Genomic DNA, 27,631 nt, shown 5'->3' with positions numbered 1-27,631 from the left:
GCTGCTTTTGGTTAGGACAAGTAATCTTTTTTCCTAAATTATTACAATACAGAAATTCCTAGCCAAAAACAATTAGTTTTATGAAGAAATTATTTCATTGAAATAAATATCTATCGATCTGTCTATCTAGCTATCTTTCTATTCATCAATATATATATTTATATATATATATATATATATATAATCAGCTCACTTTACCATTTGCAGCTTATAACTATTAGCCACCAGGGATCACTACTAACCAAAAGCAGTCATTCTACTTGTAAATCGTGCCAATCGAGTGGAACAGCGGCCTAGGATTCACCACTGCTTCATCTCATTTTCCAACAGATTGTAGACGTAAATTGGTTTTGATGGTACGCCTGTGCATGCTGAAATATTCAGAGCATATTCTGAATTTCAGTTAACACATCAGTAAGCATTTTGGCCATCAGTGAATTCAACCTTTTTTCTCAATCGGAATAGGCAAGGATAATGACAGATATATTTTACAATGTTAGAAAGTACATCATTTTATTTAATTGTGTGAATAAAAGGAATCTCCTCCCCGTCGGGGAATTGAACCCCGGTCTCCCGCGTGACAGGCGGGGATACTGACCACTATACTAACGAGGACTTATTGGCTTCAGTTAAACAGTGCTCATCTCCCTGGGGTTAAGGCATGCCCTCGATCAATTCTCAGTATTGTAATAGGCAGAATTGCTGCTTTTGGTTAGGACAAGTAATCTTTTTTCCTAAATTATTACAATACAGAAATTCCTAGCCAAAAACAATTAGTTTTATGAAGAAATTATTTCATTGAAATAAATATCTATCGATCTGTCTATCTAGCTATCTTTCTATTCATCAATATATATATTTATATATATATATATATAATCAGCTCACTTTACCATTTGCAGCTTATAACTATTAGCCACCAGGGATCACTACTAACCAAAAGCAGTCATTCTACTTGTAAATCGTGCCAATCGAGTGGAACAGCGGCCTAGGATTCACCACTGCTTCATCTCATTTTCCAACAGATTGTAGACGTAAATTGGTTTTGATGGTACGCCTGTGCATGCTGAAATATTCAGAGCATATTCTGAATTTCAGTTAACACATCAGTAAGCATTTTGGCCATCAGTGAATTCAACCTTTTTTCTCAATCGGAATAGGCAAGGATAATGACAGATATATTTTACAATGTTAGAAAGTACATCATTTTATTTAATTGTGTGAATAAAAGGAATCTCCTCCCCGTCGGGGAATTGAACCCCGGTCTCCCGCGTGACAGGCGGGGATACTGACCACTATACTAACGAGGACTTATTGGCTTCAGTTAAACAGTGCTCATCTCCCTGGGGTTAAGGCATGCCCTCGATCAATTCTCAGTATTGTAATAGGCAGAATTGCTGCTTTTGGTTAGGACAAGTAATCTTTTTTCCTAAATTATTACAATACAGAAATTCCTAGCCAAAAACAATTAGTTTTATGAAGAAATTATTTCATTGAAATAAATATCTATCGATCTGTCTATCTAGCTATCTTTCTATTCATCAATATATATATTTATATATATATATATATATATAATCAGCTCACTTTACCATTTGCAGCTTATAACTATTAGCCACCAGGGGTCACTACTAACCAAAAGCAGTCATTCTACTTGTAAATCGTGCCAATCGAGTGGAACAGCGGCCTAGGATTCACCACTGCTTCATCTCATTTTCCAACAGATTGTAGACGTAAATTGGTTTTGATGGTACGCCTGTGCATGCTGAAATATTCAGAGCATATTCTGAATTTCAGTTAACACATCAGTAAGCATTTTGGCCATCAGTGCATTCAACCTTTTTTCTCAATCGGAATAGGCAAGGATAATGACAGATATATTTTACAATGTTAGAAAGTACATCATTTTATTTAATTGTGTGAATAAAAGGAATCGCCTCCCCGTCGGGGAATTGAACCCCGGTCTCCCGCGTGACAGGCGGGGATACTGACCACTATACTAACGAGGACTTATTGGCTTCAGTTAAACAGTGCTCACCTCCCTGGGGTTAAGGCATGCCCTCGATCAATTCTCAGTATTGTAATAGGCAGAATTGCTGCTTTTGGTTAGGACAAGTAATCTTTTTTCCTAAATTATTACAATACAGAAATTCCTAGCCAAAAACAATCAGTTTTATGAAGAAATTATATTCATTGAAATAAATATCTATCGATCTGTCTATCTAGCTATCTTTCTATTCATCAATATATATATTTATATATATATATATATATATATATATATATATATATATATATATATATATATATATATATATATATATATATATATATATATATATATATATATAATCAGCTCACTTTACCATTTGCAGCTTATAACTATTAGCCACCACGGGTCACTACTAACCAAAAGCAGTCATTCTCCTTGTAAATCGTGCCAATCGAGTGGAACAGCAGCCTAGGATTCACCACTGCTTCATCTAATTTTCCAACAGATTGTAGACGTAAATTGGTTTTGATGGTACGCCTGTGCATGCTGAAATATTCAGATCATATTCTGAATTTCAGTTAACACATCAGTAAGCATTTTGGCCATCAGTGAATTCAACCTTTTTTCTCAATCGAAATAGGCAAGGATAATGACAGATATATTTTACAATGTTAGAAAGTACATCATTTTATTTAATTGTGTGAATAAAAGGAATCGCCTCCCCGTCGGGGAATTGAACCCCGGTCTCCCACGTGACAGGCGGGGATACTGAACACTATACTAACGAGGACTTATGGGCTTCAATTAAATAGTGCTCATTTCCCTGGGGTTAAGGCATGCCCTCGATCAATTCACAGTATTGTAATAGGCAGAATTGCTGCTTTTGGTTAGGACAAGTAATCTTTTTTCCTAAATTATTACAATACAGAAATTCCTAGCCAAAAACAATCAGTTTTATGAAGAAATTATTTCATTGAAATAAATATCTATCGATCTGTCTATCTAGCTATCTTTCTATTCATCAATATATATATTTATATAAATATAAATATATATATATATATATATATATATATATATATATATATATATATATATATATATATATATATATATATATATATATATATATATATATATATATATATATATATATATATATATATATATATATATATATATTACCTACTGGCGTTCGCCAGTAGGTATATATAGTTAGGATAAATTCCCTATGGGACTTTTGAAAATTCTATGTCTAATAACTTTGGCGTTTGTGGATGGAATCGGCTGAAATTTTCAGGAAAATGGCACATTTTGTTTCTGAGCAGCTCCTGAAAATTTGGTGGGGTTTCGTCAAGGGGGGGCTGAGAAAAAAGGGGGGTCCCAAAACGCGTTTTTTGCATTGAGTTTTCCATAGGGCGGTTGGACTCACTTTTAGCTCGAACGGCTGAATGGATTTGCACGAAACTTGGCAAAATTGTAGGGACTGTTAGCCCGATGTGCCTTTGCTAGGTCTCAATATATGTGCTCCAGTAGTTTTTGAGAAATTAACGTTTAAATCAAGATATATATCTGTAACAGCGCTCTGGGCAGCGATCCGGTCCGCTTACTTTTCGCTTATCGGAACTTTGCGCGCAGAAAGCTGATTGGCTCTCCGGTGTCTGTCAACATTCTAAACAGTCCGGAGCGGCCGCCATCTTGTCTCTCGGTAGGATCGAGAGAGAAGAAGAGGTGAAAAACGAAGGGTGAATTTAATGAAAGGGGGCAAGGTATCCCCCTCTTGACCCCCTAGGAATGTTGTTGGGGTTATTAAAGGGACCCGTGGGGAAAAGAAAAAAAAAATGATTTTTCACGGTAGAAGCGCTTCACGGGCCGCGAACTGGGCCGCAAACTGGTAGCGAAACGGGAATTCGCCATTTTGTGCTTCGTAAATTAAATTACTAGTTATAAGTGGGTACGGGAGACGTATCCTAATCCCCTATGTTTCCTGAGGGTGGGTGAGGAGGCTGATATATGTTGATACATCTCTTCCAGCGGCTGTGCGTGAGCTTTTTTTTTTTTTTTGCTGCGTGACAGTCCGGAGCGGCCGCCATCTTGTCTCTCGGTAGGATCGAGAGAGAAGAAAAGGTGAAAAACTAAGGGGGAATTTAATGAAAGGGGGCAAGGTATCCCCCTCTTGACCCCCTAGGAATGTTGTTGGGGTTATTAAAGGGTCCCGTGGGGAAAATAAAAAAAAAATGATTTTTCACGGTAGAAGCGCTTCACGGGCCGCGAACTGGGCCGCAAACTGGTAGCGAAACGGGAATTCGCCATTTTGTGCTTCGTTAATTAAAGTACTAGGTATAAGGGGGTGCGGGAGACATATCCTAATCCCCTATGTTTCCTGAGGGTGGCTGAGGAGGCTGATATATGTTGATATATCTCTTCCAGCGGCTGCGCCATCTTGCCTTTTTTCGAATGCCACAATTTTGTCGTGCACGGCAGCCATTTTAGATGCCAGGCTGGTCCCAGGCTATCACCTACCCCTGCGGATGTAGTTTATGGCCCCAGCTGTAGAGAATTCAGACATGCCAATCCTCCTGATTCAGGCGTGTGAGTACTGATTTCAGTGCTAGTCTCCCGCCTCCCGATTTCTGCAAGCAAAAACCCGGGGGCATATTACTAACAACTAGCGATAATTTTTGTCTATAACTTGTTTAGAGACAAAAATTATCGCCGCACATCGGCGATTTTTATCGCAGATAAACCTTGCTATTATCGCAGAAAAGTCAGCGATATTCATGTATTATCGACCTAATGCTCTTAGCCATGTTATCCACCTCCCATTGGATAACATGGCTAAAACCTGCTCAGGGCAGGTGTTAGCTTTTGGAGATATTCGCGCTTAGTGCGAATATCTCCAAAAGTTGGTAATAGAAGGTAGCGATGTTAGGGACTGTTTCCAGTCGCTAACATCTTGGCACGCCACTTTGCATGTCATTAGTGATAAGTATCACTGACATGCAAAGCCGGGCCCAAGATGGTCGCTATCTCCTTTTAGGTGTCACTAACTGGTGTTAGCGACAGCTTGATAATAGGGAAATAATTTTATCTCCGCTTTCATGGTTTTTAAAGCCAAAAAAGCGGAGATAAACCCCCTTGCTAATATGCCCCACGATTCCTTGGGGGTTTCAGCTGATAGGGCTTGGTATTGTGTTACATGGTAATTTTTCCATGAAACGTCAGAGGGTCGATGTAGGGGTTCTAGAAGAGGTGATAAACCATTTAAGCCTCATGAACAAGCGCATGGTCTTTTAAAGATTTCTGAAGTACTCGGGGCGGCGGTGTGTGTGTGCCCTCTTTCAGGAGCGGGCGGGGGGGCACTGCCAGCAACTTGCCAGGTCAGGTAGTGTTCAACACGTGCATCACCCTTTCTCTGCTTGCTATTGCGCTCCATGCTTCGGAAAGGTAAGAAAAAGAACGTGCATTTGAGTTTGAAATGTCCGATCCTGCAGCAGCACACTTCCAAAGCCCACACATGACAATAACCCGATTCAAGGCCCCATTCACCCGTTTTTCAAAAAATAGATAACACTCCAACAAAGTAAGGTTATAAAACTTTATTAACTTTTAACGATAATGAACAGAACAAAAACTAAAAACATTTAAACATTTATTAACACAAAAAGCAACAATGGTTAGAAGCTGTCTTTTGTGCGAATAGTCCCAAGGCAGCACAACGTGCAGAGTTCTGGACGGCACCCAGGTGATGTCGCCTGGGTGCCGCACTGGTTTAGGGATCCTACAATGCTGCTCCGAAAATTGGCGTGGGGCGTCCCGGGTGGGGCGGGGGGAGGCCTCGTCAGTAGCGGTCTGTTGTGCGAATAGTCCCAAGGCAGCACAACGTGCAGAGTTCTGGACGGCACCCAGGTGATGTCGCCTGGGTGCCGCACTGGTTTAGGGATCCTACAATGCAGCACAGAAAAACAGCGTGGGGCGTCCCGGGTGGTGCGGGGGGAGGCCTCGTCAGTAGCGGTCTGTGTCCAGTGTCACATGGCTGACACAACATGTACGACAGGCACCCAGGTGATGTCCAGTAAACTGCCGCACTGGTTTTGGTATCCTACAATGCTGCTCCAAAAATTGGCGTGCGGCGGCCCGGGGGGGGGGGGAGGCGGCGTGAACGGGCCTCCCCAGGTGGCGGCCATTCAGCTGTTTACCGCCCGCTCTTGCGACTACAGCGTCTCGCTCACCATGTAGTTGAGTTGTTCCCACTCTTGCGGTGCAGCGATAGGCGGCTGCCACATGACTCTTAAAATGGCGGACGGCTCTTCGGTTTTGGGCCTGGTCCACTGAAATGGCCCTGGGACACCTTGGAAGTCGGATGCTTGCCTGCTAGGGCTTGGGCTCCATTCTCGAAAAGCGTCCCCTCAGCCGTGAAGATTGTATAAAAGTCTTGGGGGCTCCCAACTCCCGCAGGCTTTCGGTGGGGAGCGGCTGCCATGATTGCTCGCGGAATGACCACGACGGAGCCACGAGATGGTGGTGCTCTCATGCTGACGCCAGCTTCAGTCTGAATGATCCAGAAACAAGGTGGGGCTTTCATCGTTTGGGAAAAAAAAATGTTCTAAACCAATGAAAAGTGTTATTTTTAGGTCATATGACCAAGCCTTCCATCTTTAGGAAACCAAAAGTAAAATGAACCAATGAAAAGTTTTATAAACAAGTCACATGACCTGTTATGCGACATAGGGCTACAAAAAGCGTAGAAAATCCGTTGGCACGTGAGGCGGCGTCAGTAGCGGACCGATGTGCGAATAGGCCGAAGGCAGCACAACGCGCCGAGATCCGGATGGCACCGAGGTGGTGTCCAGCAAATTGCCACACTGGTGTGGCCATCCTACAATGCTGCGCCGAAAGACGGCGTGTCCAGCTGAATTGCGGTCACTGTTGCGGTACAGTGACTCGAACGCGCCGAGATCCGGATGGCGCCGAGGTGGTGTCCAGCAAATTGCCGTACTGGTGTGGCCATCCTACAATGCTGCGCCGAAAGACGGCGTGTTCAGCTGAGTTCCGGTCACTCTTCCGGCACAGTGACTCGAACGCGCTGAGATCCGGATGGCACCGAGGTGGTGTCCAGCAAGTGGCTGCACTGGTGTGGCCATCCTACAATGCTGCGCCGGAAGTCGGCGTGGGGTGCCCCGTTGGCTTATGAGGTGATGTCAGTAGTGGACTGATGTGTGAATAGGTCGGAACCAGCACAAGGCGCCAAGATCCGAATGGCAAGTCCTGGATGTTGAGTGCCTCAGTTGAGATTTCTGAGCAGTGCTTGTAGAACTGTCTGAAGCTTATTTGCACCTGCTGCAGCTTCACTAGGTCCGGCGGAACTTGTTGCCTTTTCCTTTCTGCTTCTTTTCCTACAATGCGTTTCTTCTGAAGACACGACCAGGTCCCTGAATGTGTGCAGGGGGACGCTATTGAATGAATGAACGCGCCGAGATCTGGATGGCACCGAGGTGGTGTCCATCAAATTGCCGCACTGGTGTGTCCATCCTACAATGCTGCGCCGAAAGTCGGCGTGGGGTGCCCCGTTGGTTTATGAGGTGATGTCAGTAGCGGACCGATGTGTGAATAGGTCGGAACCAGCACAAGGCGCCCTGCACTGTTGAGCCTTTTTCAATGTCTGTTTTTTGTTCTTTCTCTTCCATCAAAAACAAAACAAAAATACAAGGCGCCAAGATCCGAATGGCAAGTCCTGGATGTTGAGTGCCTCAGTTGAGAGTTCTGAGCAGTGCTTGTAAGACTGTCTGAAGCTTATTTGCACCTGCTGCAGCTTCACTAGGTCCGGCAGAACTTTTTTCCTTTTCCTTTCTGCTTCTTTTCCTACAATGCGTTTCATCTGAAGACACGACCAGGTCCCTGAATGTGTGCAGGGGGACGCTATTGATTGAATGAAAATGGCGGCTTGACACAAAGCTGACTCAAGCGTTACTGTTGGTGCTATACAGACAAAAATTGGTTTTCAGTTTGTACATTCTTCAGGTTTTTTTTTCCATCCAAGTCTGATTGAGAGTTTGTAGAAAAATGGCTTCAGATTTTCCACATACTACTCTTCAACATTCTTCCTAAATGTAACAATGTGAAACTCACTAGGAGAACGGCTGTTTCTGTTTCCTTTCAAAATGCTGCCACCAATATTTTCTGAATGGAAGACATCATCTTGTAACATAAAGGGCCGAAAGGGGTTCTGGTCTGGCCGATGGTTGGTGGAGACATTTTGACTATATCTTGGACCTGCCCGGCCTCGCCCAAAATGGCGCCGGTATAAATGGGACTCGTAACTCTTTGCCCGCAAATGTATATCTAGAAAATGTTATTGTAAGTGGCCCTGTCGTATTTTAATTACAAAATGTACGTCCACCGATACCGCAACTGTTAGACACCTTTGTTCTTGTCACCTAATGGCCCGCTCGTTACGTTCTTCTACAGTGTAAATGTCTCCTCATCATATACGATTTGAGTTTGCTCCGTGGCCGGCCCACGTGGTTATAGGCCCGTATTTGTATACTGACATTTTCACAATAAAGGTTTTTAAAACAAAACACGGTAGTAGTATTTTCATTTGTAAAGTTTTTACTTTTAGTGACTGTTTTCGAATCAGTAAAAGGCAAGTGAAATAAAGCAGTCCAATTACATGACGGATAAAAGGTATAATATGTAGGAACGCAGTAAAGATAAATGGTCAAGGGCAGTTGTGTTTTTCATGTCTGCAACATAAAGTGATCGATAAGAATCTGATAATCAGGCGCATCGGCGACTAAGACAGCAGGCCGAATCTCTTTTACTCAACGGCTCCGTCATGGAAGGAAGAAACGCCCTTTTTCTTGAAAAAGGAATATATTTTACTTGCCAGACAGTTGTAAATTTTCCGGGAAAGTACATTAGCCTGGAATATTATAACATATGTTTGAAAAAAAAATATTGTTCGAAAATAATAAAAAGCGTAATTTTTAGGTCATATGACCAAGCTTTTCATCATTAAATTAACAAAAGTAAAATGAACCAATGAAAAGTTTTATTAACAAGTCACATGACCTGTTATGCTTACGTTACGCGCTGCGCGCCGCGCCTCGGATCACTTCCGGGTGCGCTAACGCGGCGTGTCATAAAACGCATTACGCGACAACGTAGGTCAAGAATATAGTCTAAATGTCTCCACCAACCAGCGTTCAGAACACAACCCCTTTCAGCAGTCCAAAAAGTTCTGTTAAATGACAACAGAGGGGACAGGCAACAAGAACCATCAGTCAAAGAGGGGAGGGCAAGTTCTTCTCTTCCGGGTCATGTTGGGGCGCTACCGGAACTGATCGAATTGGTAGTCTACAGTGTTTCTGGATGTTTCAGACTAAAGCTGGCGTCAGCATGAGACCACTACCATCTCGTAGCTCCGTCGTGGCCATTCCACGAGCAATCATGGCAGCCGCTCCCCACCAGAAGCCTGCGGGAGTCGGAGGCCCCCATGACTTTTGTAGAATCTTCACGGCTGAGGGGACGCTTTTCGAGAATGGGATCCAAGCCCTAGCAGACAAGCGTCCGAGTTCCAAGGTGTCCCAGGGCCATTTTAGTGGACCAGGCCCAAAACCGAAGAGCCGGCCGCCATTTTGAGAGTCCTGTGGCAGCCGCCTATCGCTGCACCGCTAGAGCGGGCGCATCTCAACTACATGGTGAGCGAGACGCTGTAGTCGCAAGAGCGGGCGGAAAACAGCTGAATGGCGGAAGAGGCACAGTGTAGCAAAAGCGGGCGGAATGGCAACTAAAACGATAAAGGGGCGCCTCACTACAGCTTGTCTTCAGGTCAAACGGATTGTGGGACAAGGTCCAGAATTGAAGAGTCATCAAAAGGCAAAAAGTACCGCCGGACCCCGGGAGCCGGCCGCCTATGTCGGGGGCGATCTCAGGCTACACCAGTGCTATAAGACTTGGGGAGGGTGTCGGAGCCAAGCGTCTTCTCCGAGTCCATGGCCATCACAGCGCCCCTCAGGGGCCTCCGTCAAGCTGTTTAGGAAGGTAACATATCATATTGTTTTCTAATGCAGTCAGGTCCACAAACGACACTCACTTACTTTGAGAATAGTGAAGCTGCAGTAGGAGGAAATAAGCTTCAGACAGTGTTACAAGCGCTGCTCAGAACTCTTAACTATGGCACCCAACATCCAGAACTTATGCTATTTGAGAATGGTAGTGACATCGAAGCATCTCGGGGACCAAAACCATTAACGTACTTTCACGTATGAAAATCTTACTTGGGGAGGGGGCAGGAGCGAAGCGCCCCCTCCCAGTCAGCGCCACCACACCGTATGTTGAAAATCTGAAGCCATCGTTCTACAAAGTCAACCAAACTTGGATTGAAAAATCTAGAAAAATGTACAAACTGAAAACCAGTTTTGGTCTGCATAGCATCAGTAACAACGCTTGAGTCAGCTTTGTGTCAAGCCGCCATTTTGATTCAACAAAGCACAGGCATTGAAAAAGGCTGAAATTCAGAACTCTAAACTATGGCACCCAACATCCAGGAGCTTGCTATCCGGATCTTGGAGCCTTGTGCTGTTTTCGATCTATTCACACATCGGTCCACTACTGACATCATCTTATAAACCAACGTTATGTAAATAGTTTTTTAATAAAATGTTTTACCCTATTTCTTTGCTGGTGTGTTGTCTATATTTTTAATATTTGCATAGGGTTTGTCATTATTTTGTGCGGGATGGGTGATGGAGCCGAGCTGTCTTGCAGCCCTCATGGTGTGGAGCTCAGTTCATCTCACTATTTTCGTATTTCTCAAGAAGGGTTGTTCCTAATATTTCTATTTTAGCGAGGTCAAAAAGAGATCCAATTAGTGGCCTACTGATTTTGCTCGATTACTTTTATTTTTTTACACGATTTTTCACTATCTGCAAAGACTAAACAGAGTATTGCGACTTTGTGCTTGTTTGTAAATAGAGAATGATCCAAAGAGAACCAATTCTAAAACAGTAAATGCTTGGACAACAATCAATCAAATGGAGAGACAAGGAGGTACGACGGATTACAACGGGGGTAAAGGCCTGCGTTAACTACCCTTCTGTATCTGCAAAGAGAGAGTACTAACAAAGGCAAAAGAGGGGAGGGGGGGGCAGCGTTCAAAGCACATCAGCGTGCATAAATACGAAAATGTTTTTATCTATCACGTACTTGACATTTTAAAGCTTTTCATATTTGCTATTAAAAAACCAATGAAATTCACAGAAAAAACCATAGGTTATAGTGGATATATAGTTAGGAATTTGCATTTACAAAACCTTGAAAATTCAATGAAAAAACCATAGGTTATAGGCCATATATAGTTAGGAATTAGCATTTACAAAACCTTATTTTACTCGCATAAAACCATTGAAATTCCATATATAGTTAGCTAACTATAAGCGCTAACTATATATCGCGCACCCGCAATCCACTGCTGATGATGTCACATATTACATCATTCATGACATGGTCAGTGACATCACTGATGACATCACTGATGACATCTCAAATGACATCACTGATGACAACTCAAATGATATCAATGATGACATCTCAAATGACATCACTGATGACAACTCAAATGACATCACTGATGACATCTCATTTGTCATCACTGATCACATCACTCATGTGATAATACAATGAACCTCTTCAGACTCTAATATAACCTTACATACACTCAGTATAAACAGACACTCACAGACTGTCACTCATCCATGGACTTACTCACACACCTAGTCAGTCATGCAAAGAATCAATCACACCTCCATTTCCTCAACTATACAGTTATACACATCTTACTTATTCAAACATATAATAACACATATTTACTCTCTTATATAATCCCTGATACAAGCTCACAGTGATCGATACAGCCACTCACACATTCACTGGCTCTTATGTTCAGTTATTTATATATCTCAACTCTCACATGTATTGTGTTTTACATACGTACTTACTTGCACATGTAGCAATGAGAAATCCATTCACTCACCAACACACCCATGCACAGTCAACCGCTCATATAGCTGTTTCCACATGCACTCTTGAACTCATACTCCTAGTGAATCAACTGCTTACACATCTATGCACAGAGTCACGCACCTCCCAGCCACCCACACACACACTCAGCCTCCCATTCAAATATTTGGGCAACCAATCAATAACCCATATGGCTACTCTTATAGCTACTGATCAACACAAGCAGCAGTTTACACAACAACAAACATACTGATGCACGAATTAAGACAGTTTAGTCACTAACCCATGCACTCAGTGAGACACATTTAATCACTCACTCATACAGTCAGTCATGCACCTACTAAATTCTTCATCCAGACACTTATACATCCACTCATTCTTCAATATGTGAAACATATTTTAACTTTACAGAAACATACAGTCACTGGATGTTGTAATCAGTGATGTCATCAGTGATGTCACTGACCATGTCATGAATGATGTAATATGTGACATCATCAGCAGTGGATTGCGGGTGCGCGATATATAGTTAGCGCTTATAGTTAGCTAACTATATATGGAATTTCAATGGTTTTATGCGAGTAAAATAAGGTTTTGTAAATGCTAATTCCTAACTATATATGGCCTATAACCTATGGTTTTTTCATTGAATATATATATATATATAATCAGCTCACTTTACCATTTTCAGCTTATAACTATTAGCCACCAGGGGTCACTACTAACCAAAAGCAGTAATTCTACTTGTAAATCGTGCCAATCGAGTGGAACAGCAGTCTAGGATTCACCACTGCTTCATCTCATTTTCCAACAGATTGTAGACGTAAATTGGTTTTGATGGTACGCCTGTGCATGCTGAAATATTCAGAGCATATTCTGAATTTCAGTTAACACATCAGTAAGCATTTTGGCCATCAGTGCATTCAACCTTTTTTCTCAATCGGAATAGGCAAGGATAATGACAGATATATTTTACAATGTTAGAAAGTACATCATTTTATTTAATTGTGTGAATAAAAGGAATCGCCTCCCCGTCGGGGAATTGAACCCCGGTCTCCCACGTGACAGGCGGGGATACTGACCACTATACTAACGAGAACTTATTGGCTTCAGTTAAACAGTGCTCACCTCCCTGGGGTTAAGGCATGCCCTCGATCAATTCTCAGTATTGTAATAGGCAGAATTGCTGCTTTTGGTTAGGACAAGTAATCTTTTTTCCTAAATTATTACAATACAGAAATTCCTAGCCAAAAACAATCAGTTTTATGAAGAAATTATATTCATTGAAATAAATATCTATCGATCTGTCTATCTAGCTATCTTTCTATTCATCAATATATATATTTATATAAATATATATATATATATATATATATATATATATATATATATATATATATATATATATATATATATATATATATATATATAATCAGCTCACTTTACCATTTTCAGCTTATAACTATTAGCCACCAGGGGTCACTACTAACCAAAAGCAGTAATTCTACTTGTAAATCGTGCCAATCGAGTGGAACAGCAGTCTAGGATTCACCACTGCTTCATCTCATTTTCCAACAGATTGTAGACGTAAATTGGTTTTGATGGTACGCCTGTGCATGCTGAAATATTCAGAGCATATTCTGAATTTCAGTTAACACATCAGTAAGCATTTTGGCCATCAGTGCATTCAACCTTTTTTCTCAATCGGAATAGGCAAGGATAATGACAGATATATTTTACAATGTTAGAAAGTACATCATTTTATTTAATTGTGTGAATAAAAGGAATCGCCTCCCCGTCGGGGAATTGAACCCCGGTCTCCCGCATGACAGGCGGGGATACTGACCACTATACTAACGAGGACGTATTGGCTTCAGTTAAACAGTGCTCACCTCCCTGGGGTTAAGGCATGCCCTCGATCAATTCTCAGTATTGTAATAGGCAGAATTGCTGCTTTTGGTTAGGACAAGTAATCTTTTTTCCTAAATTATTACAATACAGAAATTCCTAGCCAAAAACAATCAGTTTTATGAAGAAATTATTTGATTGAAATAAATATCTATTGATCTGTCTATCTAGCTATCTTTCTATTCATCAATATATATATATATATATATATATATATATATATATATATATATAATCAGCTCACTTTACCATTTGTAGCTTATAACTATTGGCCACCAGGGGTCACTAGTAACCAAAAGCAGTCATTCTACTTGTAAATCGTGCCAATCGAGTGGAAAAGCAGCCTAGGATTCACCACTGCTTCATCTCATTTTCCAACAGATTGTAGACGTAAATTGGTTTTGATGGTACGCCTGTGCATGCTGAAATATTCAGATCATATTCTGAATTTCAGTTAACACATCAGTAAGCATTTTGGCCATCAGTGAATTCAACCTTTTTTCTCAATCGGAATAGGCAAGGATAATGACAGATATATTTTACAATGTTAGAAAGTACATCATTTTATTTAATTGTGTGAATAAAAGGAATCGCCTCCCCGTCGGGGAATTGAACCCCGGTCTCTGGCGTGACAGGCGGGGATATTGACCACTATACTAACGAGGACTTATTGGCTTAAGTTAAACAGTGCTCACCTCCCTGGGGTTAAGTCATGCCCTCGATCAATTCTCAGTATTGTAATAGGCAGAATTGCTGCTTTTGGTTAGGACAAGCAATCTTTTTTCCTAAATTATTACAATACAGACATTCCTAGCCAAAAACAATCAGTTTTATGAAGAAATTATTTCATTGAAATAAATATCTATCGATCTGTCTATCTAGCTATCTTTCTATTCATCAATATATATATATATATATATATATATATATATATAAAATCAGCTCACTTTACCATTTGCAGCTTATAACTATTAGCCACCACGGGTCACTACTAACCAAAAGCAGTCATTCTCCTTGTAAATTGTGCCAATCGAGTGGAACAGCAGCCTAGGATTCACCACTGCTTCATCTCATTTTCCAACAGATTGTAGACGTAAATTGGTTTTGATGGTACGCCTGTGCATGCTGAAATATTCAAAGCATATTCAGAATTTCAGTTAACACATCAGTAAGCATTTTGGCCATCAGTGCATTCAACCTTTTTTCTCAATCGGAATAGGCAAGGATAATGACAGATATATTTTACAATGTTAGAAAGTACAACATTTTATTTAATTGTGTGAATAAAAGGAATCGCCTCCCCGTCGGGGAATTGAACCCCGGTCTCCCGCGTGACAGGCGGGGATACTGACCACTATACTAACGAGGACTTATTGGCTTCAGTTAAACAGTGCTCACCTCCCTGGGGTTAAGGCATGCCCTCGATCAATTCTCAGTATTGTAATAGGCAGAATTGCTGCTTTTGGTTAGGACAAGTAATCTTTTTTCCTAAATTATTACAATACAGAAATTCCTAGCCAAAAACAATCAGTTTTATGAAGAAATTATATTCATTGAAATAAATATCTATCGATCTGTCTATCTAGCTATCTTTCTATTCATCAATATATATATTTATATATATATATATATATATAATCAGCTCACTTTACCATTTGCAGCTTATAACTATTAGCCACCACGGGTCACTACTAACCAAAAGCACTCATTCTCCTTGTAAATCGTGCCAATCGAGTGGAACAGCAGCCTAGGATTCACGACTGCTTCATCTCATTTTCCAACAGATTGTAGACGTAAATTGGTTTTGATGGTACGCCTGTGCATGCTGAAATATTCAGATCATATTCTGAATTTCAGTTAACACATCAGTAAGCATTTTGGCCATCAGTGAATTCAACCTTTTTTCTCAATCGGAATAGGCAAGGATAATGACAGATATATTTTACAATGTTAGAAAGTACATCATTTTATTTAATTGTGTGAATAAAAGGAATCGCCTCCCCGTCGGGGAATTGAACCCCGGTCTCTGGCGTGACAGGCGGGGATATTGACCACTATACTAACGAGGACTTATTGGCTTAAGTTAAACAGTGCTCACCTCCCTGGGGTTAAGGCATGCCCTCGATCAATTCTCAGTATTGTAATAGGCAGAATTGCTGCTTTTGGTTAGGACAAGTAATCGTTTTTCCTAAATTATTACAATACAGAAATTCCTAGCCAAAAACAATCAGTTTTAGGAAGAAATTATATTCATTGAAATAAATATCTAACGATCTTTCTATCTAGCTATCTTTCTATTCATCAATATATATATTTATATATATATATATATATATATATATATATATATATATATATATATATATATATATATATATATATATAATCAGCTCACTTTACCATTTACAGCTTAAAACTATTAGCCACCACGGGTCACTACTAACCAAAAGCAGTCATTCTCCTTGTAAATCGTGCCAATCGAGTGGAACAGCGGCCTAGGATTCACGACTGCTTCATCTCATTTTCCAACAGATTGTAGACATAAATTGGTTTTGATGGTACGCCTGTGCATGCTGAAATATTCAGATCATATTCTGAATTTCAGTTAACACATCAGTAAGCATTTTGGCCATCAGTGAATTCAACCTTTTTTCTCAATCGGAATAGGCAAGGATAATGACAGATATATTTTACAATGTTAGAAAGTACATCATTTTATTTAATTGTGTGAATAAAAGGAATCGCCTCCCCGTCGGGGAATTGAACCCCGGTCTCTGGCGTGACAGGCGGGGATACTGACCACTATACTAACGAGGACTTATTGGCTTCAGTTAAACAGTGCTCACCTCCCTGGGGTTAAGGCATGCCCTCGATCAATTCTCAGTATTGTAATAGGCAGAATTGCTGCTTTTGGTTAGGACAAGTAATCTTTTTTCCTAAATTATTACAATACAGAAATTCCTAGCCAAAAACAATTAGTTTTATGAAGAAATTATTTCATTGAAATAAATATCTATCGATCTGTCTATCTAGCTATCTTTCTATTCATCAATATATATATATATATAATCAGCTCACTTTACCATTTGCAGCTTATAACTATTAGCCACCAGGGGTCACTACTAACCAAAAGCAGTCATTCTACTTGTAAATCGTGCCAATCGAGTGGAACAGCGGCCTAGGATTCACCACTGCTTCATCTCATTTTCCAACAGATTGTAGACGTAAATTGGTTTTGATGGTACGCCTGTGCATGCTGAAATATTCAGAGCATATTCTGAATTTCAGTTAACACATCAGTAAGCATTTTGGCCATCAGTGAATTCAACCTTTTTTCTCAATCGGAATAGGCAAGGATAATGACAGATATATTTTACAATGTTAGAAAGTACATCATTTTATTTAATTGTGTGAATAAAAGGAATCTCCTCCCCGTCGGGGAATTGAACCCCGGTCTCCCGCGTGACAGGCGGGGATACTGACCACTATACTAACGAGGACTTATTGGCTTCAGTTAAACAGTGCTCATCTCCCTGGGGTTAAGGCATGCCCTCGATCAATTCTCAGTATTGTAATAGGCAGAATTGCTGCTTTTGGTTAGGACAAGTAATCTTTTTTCCTAAATTATTACAATACAGAAATTCCTAGCCAAAAACAATTAGTTTTATGAAGAAATTATTTCATTGAAATAAATATCTATCGATCTGTCTATCTAGCTATCTTTCTATTCATCAATATATATATTTATATAAATATATATATATATAATCAGCTCACTTTACCATTTGCAGCTTATAACTATTAGCCACCAGGGGTCACTACTAACCAAAAGCAGTCATTCTACTTGTAAATCGTGCCAATCGAGTGGAACAGCGGCCTAGGATTCACCACTGCTTCATCTCATTTTCCAACAGATTGTAGACGTAAATTGGTTTTGATGGTACGCCTGTGCATGCTGAAATATTCAGAGCATATTCTGAATTTCAGTTAACACATCAGTAAGCATTTTGGCCATCAGTGAATTCAACCTTTTTTCTCAATCGGAATAGGCAAGCATAATGACAGATATATTTTACAATGTTAGAAAGTACATCATTTTATTTAATTGTGTGAATAAAAGGAATCTCCTCCCGGTCGGGGAATTGAACCCCGGTCTCCCGCGTGACAGGCGGGGATACTGACCACTATACTAACGAGGACTTATTGGCTTCACTTAAACAGTGCTCATCTCCCTGGGGTTAAGGCATGCCCTCGATCAATTCTCAGTATTGTAATAGGCAGAATTGCTGCTTTTGGTTAGGACAAGTAATCTTTTTTCCTAAATTATTACAATACAGAAATTCCTAGCCAAAAACAATTAGTTTTATGAAGAAATTATTTCATTGAAATAAATATCTATCGATCTGTCTATCTAGCTATCTTTCTATTCATCAATATATATATTTATATAAATATATATATATATAATCAGCTCACTTTACCATTTGCAGCTTATAACTATTAGCCACCAGGGGTCACTACTAACCAAAAGCAGTCATTCTACTTGTAAATCGTGCCAATCGAGTGGAACAGCGGCCTAGGATTCACCACTGCTTCATCTCATTTTCCAACAGATTGTAGACGTAAATTGGTTTTGATGGTACGCCTGTGCATGCTGAAATATTCAGAGCATATTCTGAATTTCAGTTAACACATCAGTAAGCATTTTGGCCATCAGTGAATTCAACCTTTTTTCTCAATCGGAATAGGCAAGGATAATGACAGATATATTTTACAATGTTAGAAAGTACATCATTTTATTTAATTGTGTGAATAAAAGGAATCTCCTCCCCGTCGGGGAATTGAACCCCGGTCTCCCGCGTGACAGGCGGGGATACTGACCACTATACTAACGAGGACTTATTGGCTTCAGTTAAACAGTGCTCATCTCCCTGGGGTTAAGGCATGCCCTCGATCAATTCTCAGTATTGTAATAGGCAGAATTGCTGCTTTTGGTTAGGACAAGTAATCTTTTTTCCTAAATTATTACAATACAGAAATTCCTAGCCAAAAACAATTAGTTTTATGAAGAAATTATTTCATTGAAATAAATATCTATCGATCTGTCTATCTAGCTATCTTTCTATTCATCAATATATATATTTATATATATATATATATATATATATATAATCAGCTCACTTTACCATTTGCAGCTTATAACTATTAGCCACCAGGGGTCACTCCTAACCAAAAGCAGTCATTCTACTTGTAAATCGTGCCAATTGAGTGGAACAGCGGCCTAGGATTCACCACTGCTTCATCTCATTTTCCAACAGATTGTAGACGTAAATTGGTTTTGATGGTACGCCTGTGCATGCTGAAATATTCAGAGCATATTCTGAATTTCAGTTAACACATCAGTAAGCATTTTGGCCATCAGTGAATTCAACCTTTTTTCTCAATCGGAATAGGCAAGGATAATGACAGATATATTTTACAATGTTAGAAAGTACATCATTTTATTTAATTGTGTGAATAAAAGGAATCGCCTCCCCGTCGGGGAATTGAACCCCGGTCTCCCGCGTGACAGGCGGGGATACTGACCACTATACTAACGAGGACTTATTGGCTTCAGTTAAACAGTGCTCACCTCCCTGGGGTTAAGGCATGCCCTCGATCAATTCTCAGTATTGTAATAGGCAGAATTGCTGCTTTTGGTTAGGACAAGTAATCTTTTTTCCTAAATTATTACAATACAGAAATTCCTAGCCAAAAACAATTAGTTTTATGAAGAAATTATTTCATTGAAATAAATATCTATCGATCTGTCTATCTAGCTATCTTTCTATTCATCAATATATATATATATATAATCAGCTCACTTTACCATTTGCAGCTTATAACTATTAGCCACCAGGGGTCACTACTAACCAAAAGCAGTCATTCTACTTGTAAATCGTGCCAATCGAGTGGAACAGCGGCCTAGGATTCACCACTGCTTCATCTCATTTTCCAACAGATTGTAGACGTAAATTGGTTTTGATGGTACGCCTGTGCATGCTGAAATATTCAGAGCATATTCTGAATTTCAGTTAACACATCAGTAAGCATTTTGGCCATCAGTGAATTCAACCTTTTTTCTCAATCGGAATAGGCAAGGATAATGACAGATATATTTTACAATGTTAGAAAGTACATCATTTTATTTAATTGTGTGAATAAAAGGAATCTCCTCCCCGTCGGGGAATTGAACCCCGGTCTCCCGCGTGACAGGCGGGGATACTGACCACTATACTAACGAGGACTTATTGGCTTCAGTTAAACAGTGCTCATCTCCCTGGGGTTAAGGCATGCCCTCGATCAATTCTCAGTATTGTAATAGGCAGAATTGCTGCTTTTGGTTAGGACAAGTAATCTTTTTTCCTAAATTATTACAATACAGAAATTCCTAGCCAAAAACAATTAGTTTTATGAAGAAATTATTTCATTGAAATAAATATCTATCGATCTGTCTATCTAGCTATCTTTCTATTCATCAATATATATATTTATATATATATATATATATATATATATATATATATAATCAGCTCACTTTACCATTTGCAGCTTATAACTATTAGCCACCAGGGGTCACTCCTAACCAAAAGCAGTCATTCTACTTGTAAATCGTGCCAATTGAGTGGAACAGCGGCCTAGGATTCACCACTGCTTCATCTCATTTTCCAACAGATTGTAGACGTAAATTGGTTTTGATGGTACGCCTGTGCATGCTGAAATATTCAGAGCATATTCTGAATTTCAGTTAACACATCAGTAAGCATTTTGGCCATCAGTGAATTCAACCTTTTTTCTCAATCGGAGTAGGCAAGGATAATGACAGATATATTTTACAATGTTAGAAAGTACATCATTTTATTTAATTGTGTGAATAAAAGGAATCTCCTCCCCGTCTGGGAATTGAACCCCGGTCTCCCGCGTGACAGGCGGGGATACTGACCACTATACTAACGAGGACTTATTGGCTTCAGTTAAACAGTGCTCACCTCCCTGGGGTTAAGGCATGCCCTCGATCAATTCTCAGTATTGTAATAGGCAGAATTGCTGCTTTTGGTTAGGACAAGTAATCTTTTTTCCTAAATTATTACAATACAGAAATTCCTAGCCAAAAACAATTAGTTTTATGAAGAAATTATTTCATTGAAATAAATATCTATCGATCTGTCTATCTAGCTATCTTTCTATTCATCAATATATATATATATATAATCAGCTCACTTTACCATTTGTAGCTTATAACTATTGGCCACCAGGGGTCACTAGTAACCAAAAGCAGTCATTCTACTTGTAAATCGTGCCAATCGAGTGGAAAAGCAGCCTAGGATTCACCACTGCTTCATCTCATTTTCCAACAGATTGTAGACGTAAATTGGTTTTGATGGTACGCCTGTGCATGCTGAAATATTCAGATCATATTCTGAATTTCAGTTAACACATCAGTAAGCATTTTGGCCATCAGTGAATTCAACCTTTTTTCTCAATCGGAATAGGCAAGGATAATGACAGATATATTTTACAATGTTAGAAAGTACATCATTTTATTTATTTGTGTGAATAAAAGGAATCGCCTCCCCGTCGGGGAATTGAACCCCGGTCTCTGGCGTGACAGGCGGGGATATTGACCACTATACTAACGAGGACTTATTGGCTTAAGTTAAACAGTGCTCACCTCCCTGGGGTTAAGTCATGCCCTCGATCAATTCTCAGTATTGTAATAGGCAGAATTGCTGCTTTTGGTTAGGACAAGCAATCTTTTTTCCTAAATTATTACAATACAGACATTCCTAGCCAAAAACAATCAGTTTTATGAAGAAATTATTTCATTGAAATAAATATCTATCGATCTGTCTATCTAGCTATCTTTCTATTCATCAATATATATATATATATATATATATATATATATATATAAAATCAGCTCACTTTACCATTTGCAGCTTATAACTATTAGCCACCACGGGTCACTACTAACCAAAAGCAGTCATTCTCCTTGTAAATTGTGCCAATCGAGTGGAACAGCAGCCTAGGATTCACCACTGCTTCATCTCATTTTCCAACAGATTGTAGACGTAAATTGGTTTTGATGGTACGCCTGTGCATGCTGAAATATTCAAAGCATATTCTGAATTTCAGTTAACACATCAGTAAGCATTTTGGCCATCAGTGCATTCAACCTTTTTTCTCAATCGGAATAGGCAAGGATAATGACAGATATATTTTACAATGTTAGAAAGTACAACATTTTATTTAATTGTGTGAATAAAAGGAATCGCCTCCCCGTCGGGGAATTGAACCCCGGTCTCCCGCGTGACAGGCGGGGATACTGACCACTATACTAACGAGGACTTATTGGCTTCAGTTAAACAGTGCTCATCTCCCTGGGGTTAAGGCATGCCCTCGATCAATTCTCAGTATTGTAATAGGCAGAATTGCTGCTTTTGGTTAGGACAAGTAATCTTTTTTCCTAAATTATTACAATACAGAAATTCCTAGCCAAAAACAATTAGTTTTATGAAGAAATTATTTCATTGAAATAAATATCTATCGATCTGTCTATCTAGCTATCTTTCTATTCATCAATATATATATTTATATATATATATATATAATCAGCTCACTTAACCATTTGCAGCTTATAACTATTAGCCACCAGGGATCACTACTAACCAAAAGCAGTCATTCTACTTGTAAATCGTGCCAATCGAGTGGAACAGCGGCCTAGGATTCACCACTGCTTCATCTCATTTTCCAACAGATTGTAGACGTAAATTGGTTTTGATGGTACGCCTGTGCATGCTGAAATATTCAGAGCATATTCTGAATTTCAGTTAACACATCAGTAAGCATTTTGGCCATCAGTGAATTCAACCTTTTTTCTCAATCGGAATAGGCAAGGATAATGACAGATATATTTTACAATGTTAGAAAGTACATCATTTTATTTAATTGTGTGAATAAAAGGAATCTCCTCCCCGTCGGGGAATTGAACCCCGGTCTCCCGCGTGACAGGCGGGGATACTGACCACTATACTAACGAGGACTTATTGGCTTCAGTTAAACAGTGCTCATCTCCCTGGGGTTAAGGCATGCCCTCGATCAATTCTCAGTATTGTAATAGGCAGAATTGCTGCTTTTGGTTAGGACAAGTAATCTTTTTTCCTAAATTATTACAATACAGAAATTCCTAGCCAAAAACAATTAGTTTTATGAAGAAATTATTTCATTGAAATAAATATCTATCGATCTGTCTATCTAGCTATCTTTCTATTCATCAATATATATATTTATATATATATATATATATATAATCAGCTCACTTTACCATTTGCAGCTTATAACTATTAGCCACCAGGGGTCACTACTAACCAAAAGCAGTCATTCTACTTGTAAATCGTGCCAATCGAGTGGAACAGCGGCCTAGGATTCACCACTGCTTCATCTCATTTTCCAACAGATTGTAGACGTAAATTGGTTTTGATGGTACGCCTGTGCATGCTGAAATATTCAGAGCATATTCTGAATTTCAGTTAACACATCAGTAAGCATTTTGGCCATCAGTGCATTCAACCTTTTTTCTCAATCGGAATAGGCAAGGATAATGACAGATATATTTTACAATGTTAGAAAGTACATCATTTTATTTAATTGTGTGAATAAAAGGAATCGCCTCCCCGTCGGGGAATTGAACCCCGGTCTCCCGCGTGACAGGCGGGGATACTGACCACTATACTAACGAGGACTTATTGGCTTCAGTTAAACAGTGCTCACCTCCCTGGGGTTAAGGCATGCCCTCGATCAATTCTCAGTATTGTAATAGGCAGAATTGCTGCTTTTGGTTAGGACAAGTAATCTTTTTTCCTAAATTATTACAATACAGAAATTCCTAGCCAAAAACAATCAGTTTTATGAAGAAATTATATTCATTGAAATAAATATCTATCGATCTGTCTATCTAGCTATCTTTCTATTCATCAATATATATATTTATATATATATATATATATATATATATATATATATATATATATATATATTATATATATATATATATATATATATATATATATATATATATATATATATATATATAATCAGCTCACTTTACCATTTGCAGCTTATAACTATTAGCCACCACGGGTCACTACTAACCAAAAGCAGTCATTCTCCTTGTAAATCGTGCCAATCGAGTGGAACAGCAGCCTAGGATTCACCACTGCTTCATCTAATTTTCCAACAGATTGTAGACGTAAATTGGTTTTGATGGTACGCCTGTGCATGCTGAAATATTCAGATCATATTCTGAATTTCAGTTAACACATCAGTAAGCATTTTGGCCATCAGTGAATTCAACCTTTTTTCTCAATCGAAATAGGCAAGGATAATGACAGATATATTTTACAATGTTAGAAAGTACATCATTTTATTTAATTGTGTGAATAAAAGGAATCGCCTCCCCGTCGGGGAATTGAACCCCGGTCTCCCACGTGACAGGCGGGGATACTGAACACTATACTAACGAGGACTTATGGGCTTCAATTAAATAGTGCTCATTTCCCTGGGGTTAAGGCATGCCCTCGATCAATTCACAGTATTGTAATAGGCAGAATTGCTGCTTTTGGTTAGGACAAGTAATCTTTTTTCCTAAATTATTACAATACAGAAATTCCTAGCCAAAAACAATCAGTTTTATGAAGAAATTATTTCATTGAAATAAATATCTATCGATCTGTCTATCTAGCTATCTTTCTATTCATCAATATATATATTTATATAAATATAAATATATATATATATATATATATATATATATATATATATATATATATATATATATATATATATATATATATATATATATATATATATATATATATATATATATATATATATATATATATATTACCTACTGGCGTTCGCCAGTAGGTATATATAGTTAGGATAAATTCCCTATGGGACTTTTGAAAATTCTATGTCTAATAACTTTGGCGTTTGTGGATGGAATCGGCTGAAATTTTCAGGAAAATGGCACATTTTGTTTCTGAGCAGCTCCTGAAAATTTGGTGGGGTTTCGTCAAGGGGGGCCGAGAAAAAAGGGGGGTCCCAAAACGCGTTTTTTGCATTGAGTTTTCCATAGGGCGGTTGGACTCACTTTTAGCTCGAACGGCTGAATGGATTTGCACGAAACTTGGCAAAATTGTAGGGACTGTTAGCCCGATGTGCCTTTGCTAGGTCTCAATATATGTGCTCCAGTAGTTTTTGAGAAATTAACGTTTAAATCAAGATATATATCTGTAACAGCGCTCTGGGCAGCGATCCGGTCCGCTTACTTTTCGCTTATCGGAACTTTGCGCGCAGAAAGCTGATTGGCTCTCCGGTGTCTGTCAACATTCTAAACAGTCCGGAGCGGCCGCCATCTTGTCTCTCGGTAGGATCGAGAGAGAAGAAGAGGTGAAAAACGAAGGGTGAATTTAATGAAAGGGGGCAAGGTATCCCCCTCTTGACCCCCTAGGAATGTTGTTGGGGTTATTAAAGGGACCCGTGGGGAAAAGAAAAAAAAAATGATTTTTCACGGTAGAAGCGCTTCACGGGCCGCGAACTGGGCCGCAAACTGGTAGCGAAACGGGAATTCGCCATTTTGTGCTTCGTAAATTAAATTACTAGTTATAAGTGGGTACGGGAGACGTATCCTAATCCCCTATGTTTCCTGAGGGTGGGTGAGGAGGCTGATATATGTTGATACATCTCTTCCAGCGGCTGTGCGTGAGCTTTTTTTTTTTTTTTGCTGCGTGACAGTCCGGAGCGGCCGCCATCTTGTCTCTCGGTAGGATCGAGAGAGAAGAAAAGGTGAAAAACTAAGGGGGAATTTAATGAAAGGGGGCAAGGTATCCCCCTCTTGACCCCCTAGGAATGTTGTTGGGGTTATTAAAGGGTCCCGTGGGGAAAATAAAAAAAAAATGATTTTTCACGGTAGAAGCGCTTCACGGGCCGCGAACTGGGCCGCAAACTGGTAGCGAAACGGGAATTCGCCATTTTGTGCTTCGTTAATTAAAGTACTAGGTATAAGGGGGTGCGGGAGACATATCCTAATCCCCTATGTTTCCTGAGGGTGGCTGAGGAGGCTGATATATGTTGATATATCTCTTCCAGCGGCTGCGCCATCTTGCCTTTTTTCGAATGCCACAATTTTGTCGTGCACGGCAGCCATTTTAGATGCCAGGCTGGTCCCAGGCTATCACCTACCCCTGCGGATGTAGTTTATGGCCCCAGCTGTAGAGAATTCAGACATGCCAATCCTCCTGATTCAGGCGTGTGAGTACTGATTTCAGTGCTAGTCTCCCGCCTCCCGATTTCTGCAAGCAAAAACCCGGGGGCATATTACTAACAACTAGCGATAATTTTTGTCTATAACTTGTTTAGAGACAAAAATTATCGCCGCACATCGGCGATTTTTATCGCAGATAAACCTTGCTATTATCGCAGAAAAGTCAGCGATATTCATGTATTATCGACCTAATGCTCTTAGCCATGTTATCCACCTCCCATTGGATAACATGGCTAAAACCTGCTCAGGGCAGGTGTTAGCTTTTGGAGATATTCGCGCTTAGTGCGAATATCTCCAAAAGTTGGTAATAGAAGGTAGCGATGTTAGGGACTGTTTCCAGTCGCTAACATCTTGGCACGCCACTTTGCATGTCATTAGTGATAAGTATCACTGACATGCAAAGCCGGGCCCAAGATGGTCGCTATCTCCTTTTAGGTGTCACTAACTGGTGTTAGCGACAGCTTGATAATAGGGAAATAATTTTATCTCCGCTTTCATGGTTTTTAAAGCCAAAAAAGCGGAGATAAACCCCCTTGCTAATATGCCCCACGATTCCTTGGGGGTTTCAGCTGATAGGGCTTGGTATTGTGTTACATGGTAATTTTTCCATGAAACGTCAGAGGGTCGATGTAGGGGTTCTAGAAGAGGTGATAAACCATTTAAGCCTCATGAACAAGCGCATGGTCTTTTAAAGATTTCTGAAGTACTCGGGGCGGCGGTGTGTGTGTGCCCTCTTTCAGGAGCGGGCGGGGGGGCACTGCCAGCAACTTGCCAGGTCAGGTAGTGTTCAACACGTGCATCACCCTTTCTCTGCTTGCTATTGCGCTCCATGCTTCGGAAAGGTAAGAAAAAGAACGTGCATTTGAGTTTGAAATGTCCGATCCTGCAGCAGCACACTTCCAAAGCCCACACATGACAATAACCCGATTCAAGGCCCCATTCACCCGTTTTTCAAAAAATAGATAACACTCCAACAAAGTAAGGTTATAAAACTTTATTAACTTTTAACGATAATGAACAGAACAAAAACTAAAAACATTTAAACATTTATTAACACAAAAAGCAACAATGGTTAGAAGCTGTCTTTTGTGCGAATAGTCCCAAGGCAGCACAACGTGCAGAGTTCTGGACGGCACCCAGGTGATGTCGCCTGGGTGCCGCACTGGTTTAGGGATCCTACAATGCTGCTCCGAAAATTGGCGTGGGGCGTCCCGGGTGGGGCGGGGGGAGGCCTCGTCAGTAGCGGTCTGTTGTGCGAATAGTCCCAAGGCAGCACAACGTGCAGAGTTCTGGACGGCACCCAGGTGATGTCGCCTGGGTGCCGCACTGGTTTAGGGATCCTA

The 27,631-nt window shown here is 39.9% G+C and overlaps 11 non-coding genes across 11 annotated transcripts; all 11 read right to left on the bottom strand.

The window, feature by feature from the left end:
- Positions 1 to 543: 543 nt before the first annotated feature.
- On the bottom strand, positions 544 to 615 carry TRNAD-GUC (transfer RNA aspartic acid (anticodon GUC)). Its single transcript has one exon. It is a non-coding gene; the product is annotated as a tRNA-Asp (tRNA).
- Positions 616 to 1,238: 623 nt separating this feature from the next.
- Positions 1,239 to 1,310, bottom strand: TRNAD-GUC (transfer RNA aspartic acid (anticodon GUC)). The gene has a single exon. It is a non-coding gene; the product is annotated as a tRNA-Asp (tRNA).
- A 627-nt stretch (positions 1,311 to 1,937) lies between these two features.
- Positions 1,938 to 2,009, bottom strand: TRNAD-GUC (transfer RNA aspartic acid (anticodon GUC)). Its single transcript has one exon. It is a non-coding gene; the product is annotated as a tRNA-Asp (tRNA).
- Positions 2,010 to 15,221: 13,212 nt separating this feature from the next.
- Positions 15,222 to 15,293, bottom strand: TRNAD-GUC (transfer RNA aspartic acid (anticodon GUC)). Its single transcript has one exon. It is a non-coding gene; the product is annotated as a tRNA-Asp (tRNA).
- Positions 15,294 to 17,352: 2,059 nt separating this feature from the next.
- On the bottom strand, positions 17,353 to 17,424 carry TRNAD-GUC (transfer RNA aspartic acid (anticodon GUC)). Its single transcript has one exon. It is a non-coding gene; the product is annotated as a tRNA-Asp (tRNA).
- Positions 17,425 to 18,750: 1,326 nt separating this feature from the next.
- TRNAD-GUC (transfer RNA aspartic acid (anticodon GUC)) lies at positions 18,751 to 18,822 on the bottom strand. The gene has a single exon. It is a non-coding gene; the product is annotated as a tRNA-Asp (tRNA).
- Positions 18,823 to 19,455: 633 nt separating this feature from the next.
- On the bottom strand, positions 19,456 to 19,527 carry TRNAD-GUC (transfer RNA aspartic acid (anticodon GUC)). The gene has a single exon. It is a non-coding gene; the product is annotated as a tRNA-Asp (tRNA).
- A 611-nt stretch (positions 19,528 to 20,138) lies between these two features.
- TRNAD-GUC (transfer RNA aspartic acid (anticodon GUC)) lies at positions 20,139 to 20,210 on the bottom strand. The gene has a single exon. It is a non-coding gene; the product is annotated as a tRNA-Asp (tRNA).
- A 2,029-nt stretch (positions 20,211 to 22,239) lies between these two features.
- TRNAD-GUC (transfer RNA aspartic acid (anticodon GUC)) lies at positions 22,240 to 22,311 on the bottom strand. Its single transcript has one exon. It is a non-coding gene; the product is annotated as a tRNA-Asp (tRNA).
- Positions 22,312 to 22,934: 623 nt separating this feature from the next.
- Positions 22,935 to 23,006, bottom strand: TRNAD-GUC (transfer RNA aspartic acid (anticodon GUC)). The gene has a single exon. It is a non-coding gene; the product is annotated as a tRNA-Asp (tRNA).
- Positions 23,007 to 23,633: 627 nt separating this feature from the next.
- TRNAD-GUC (transfer RNA aspartic acid (anticodon GUC)) lies at positions 23,634 to 23,705 on the bottom strand. The gene has a single exon. It is a non-coding gene; the product is annotated as a tRNA-Asp (tRNA).
- Between the last annotated feature and the right edge of the window lie 3,926 nt (positions 23,706 to 27,631).

This window comes from Lissotriton vulgaris, chromosome 1_1 (assembly GCF_964263255.1).
Source record: "Lissotriton vulgaris chromosome 1_1, aLisVul1.2, whole genome shotgun sequence".
NCBI classification, from domain to species: domain Eukaryota; kingdom Metazoa; phylum Chordata; class Amphibia; order Caudata; family Salamandridae; genus Lissotriton; species Lissotriton vulgaris.
The sequence above is the reverse complement of the archived record's forward strand: the minus strand, read 5'-3'. Positions and strand labels throughout refer to the sequence as shown.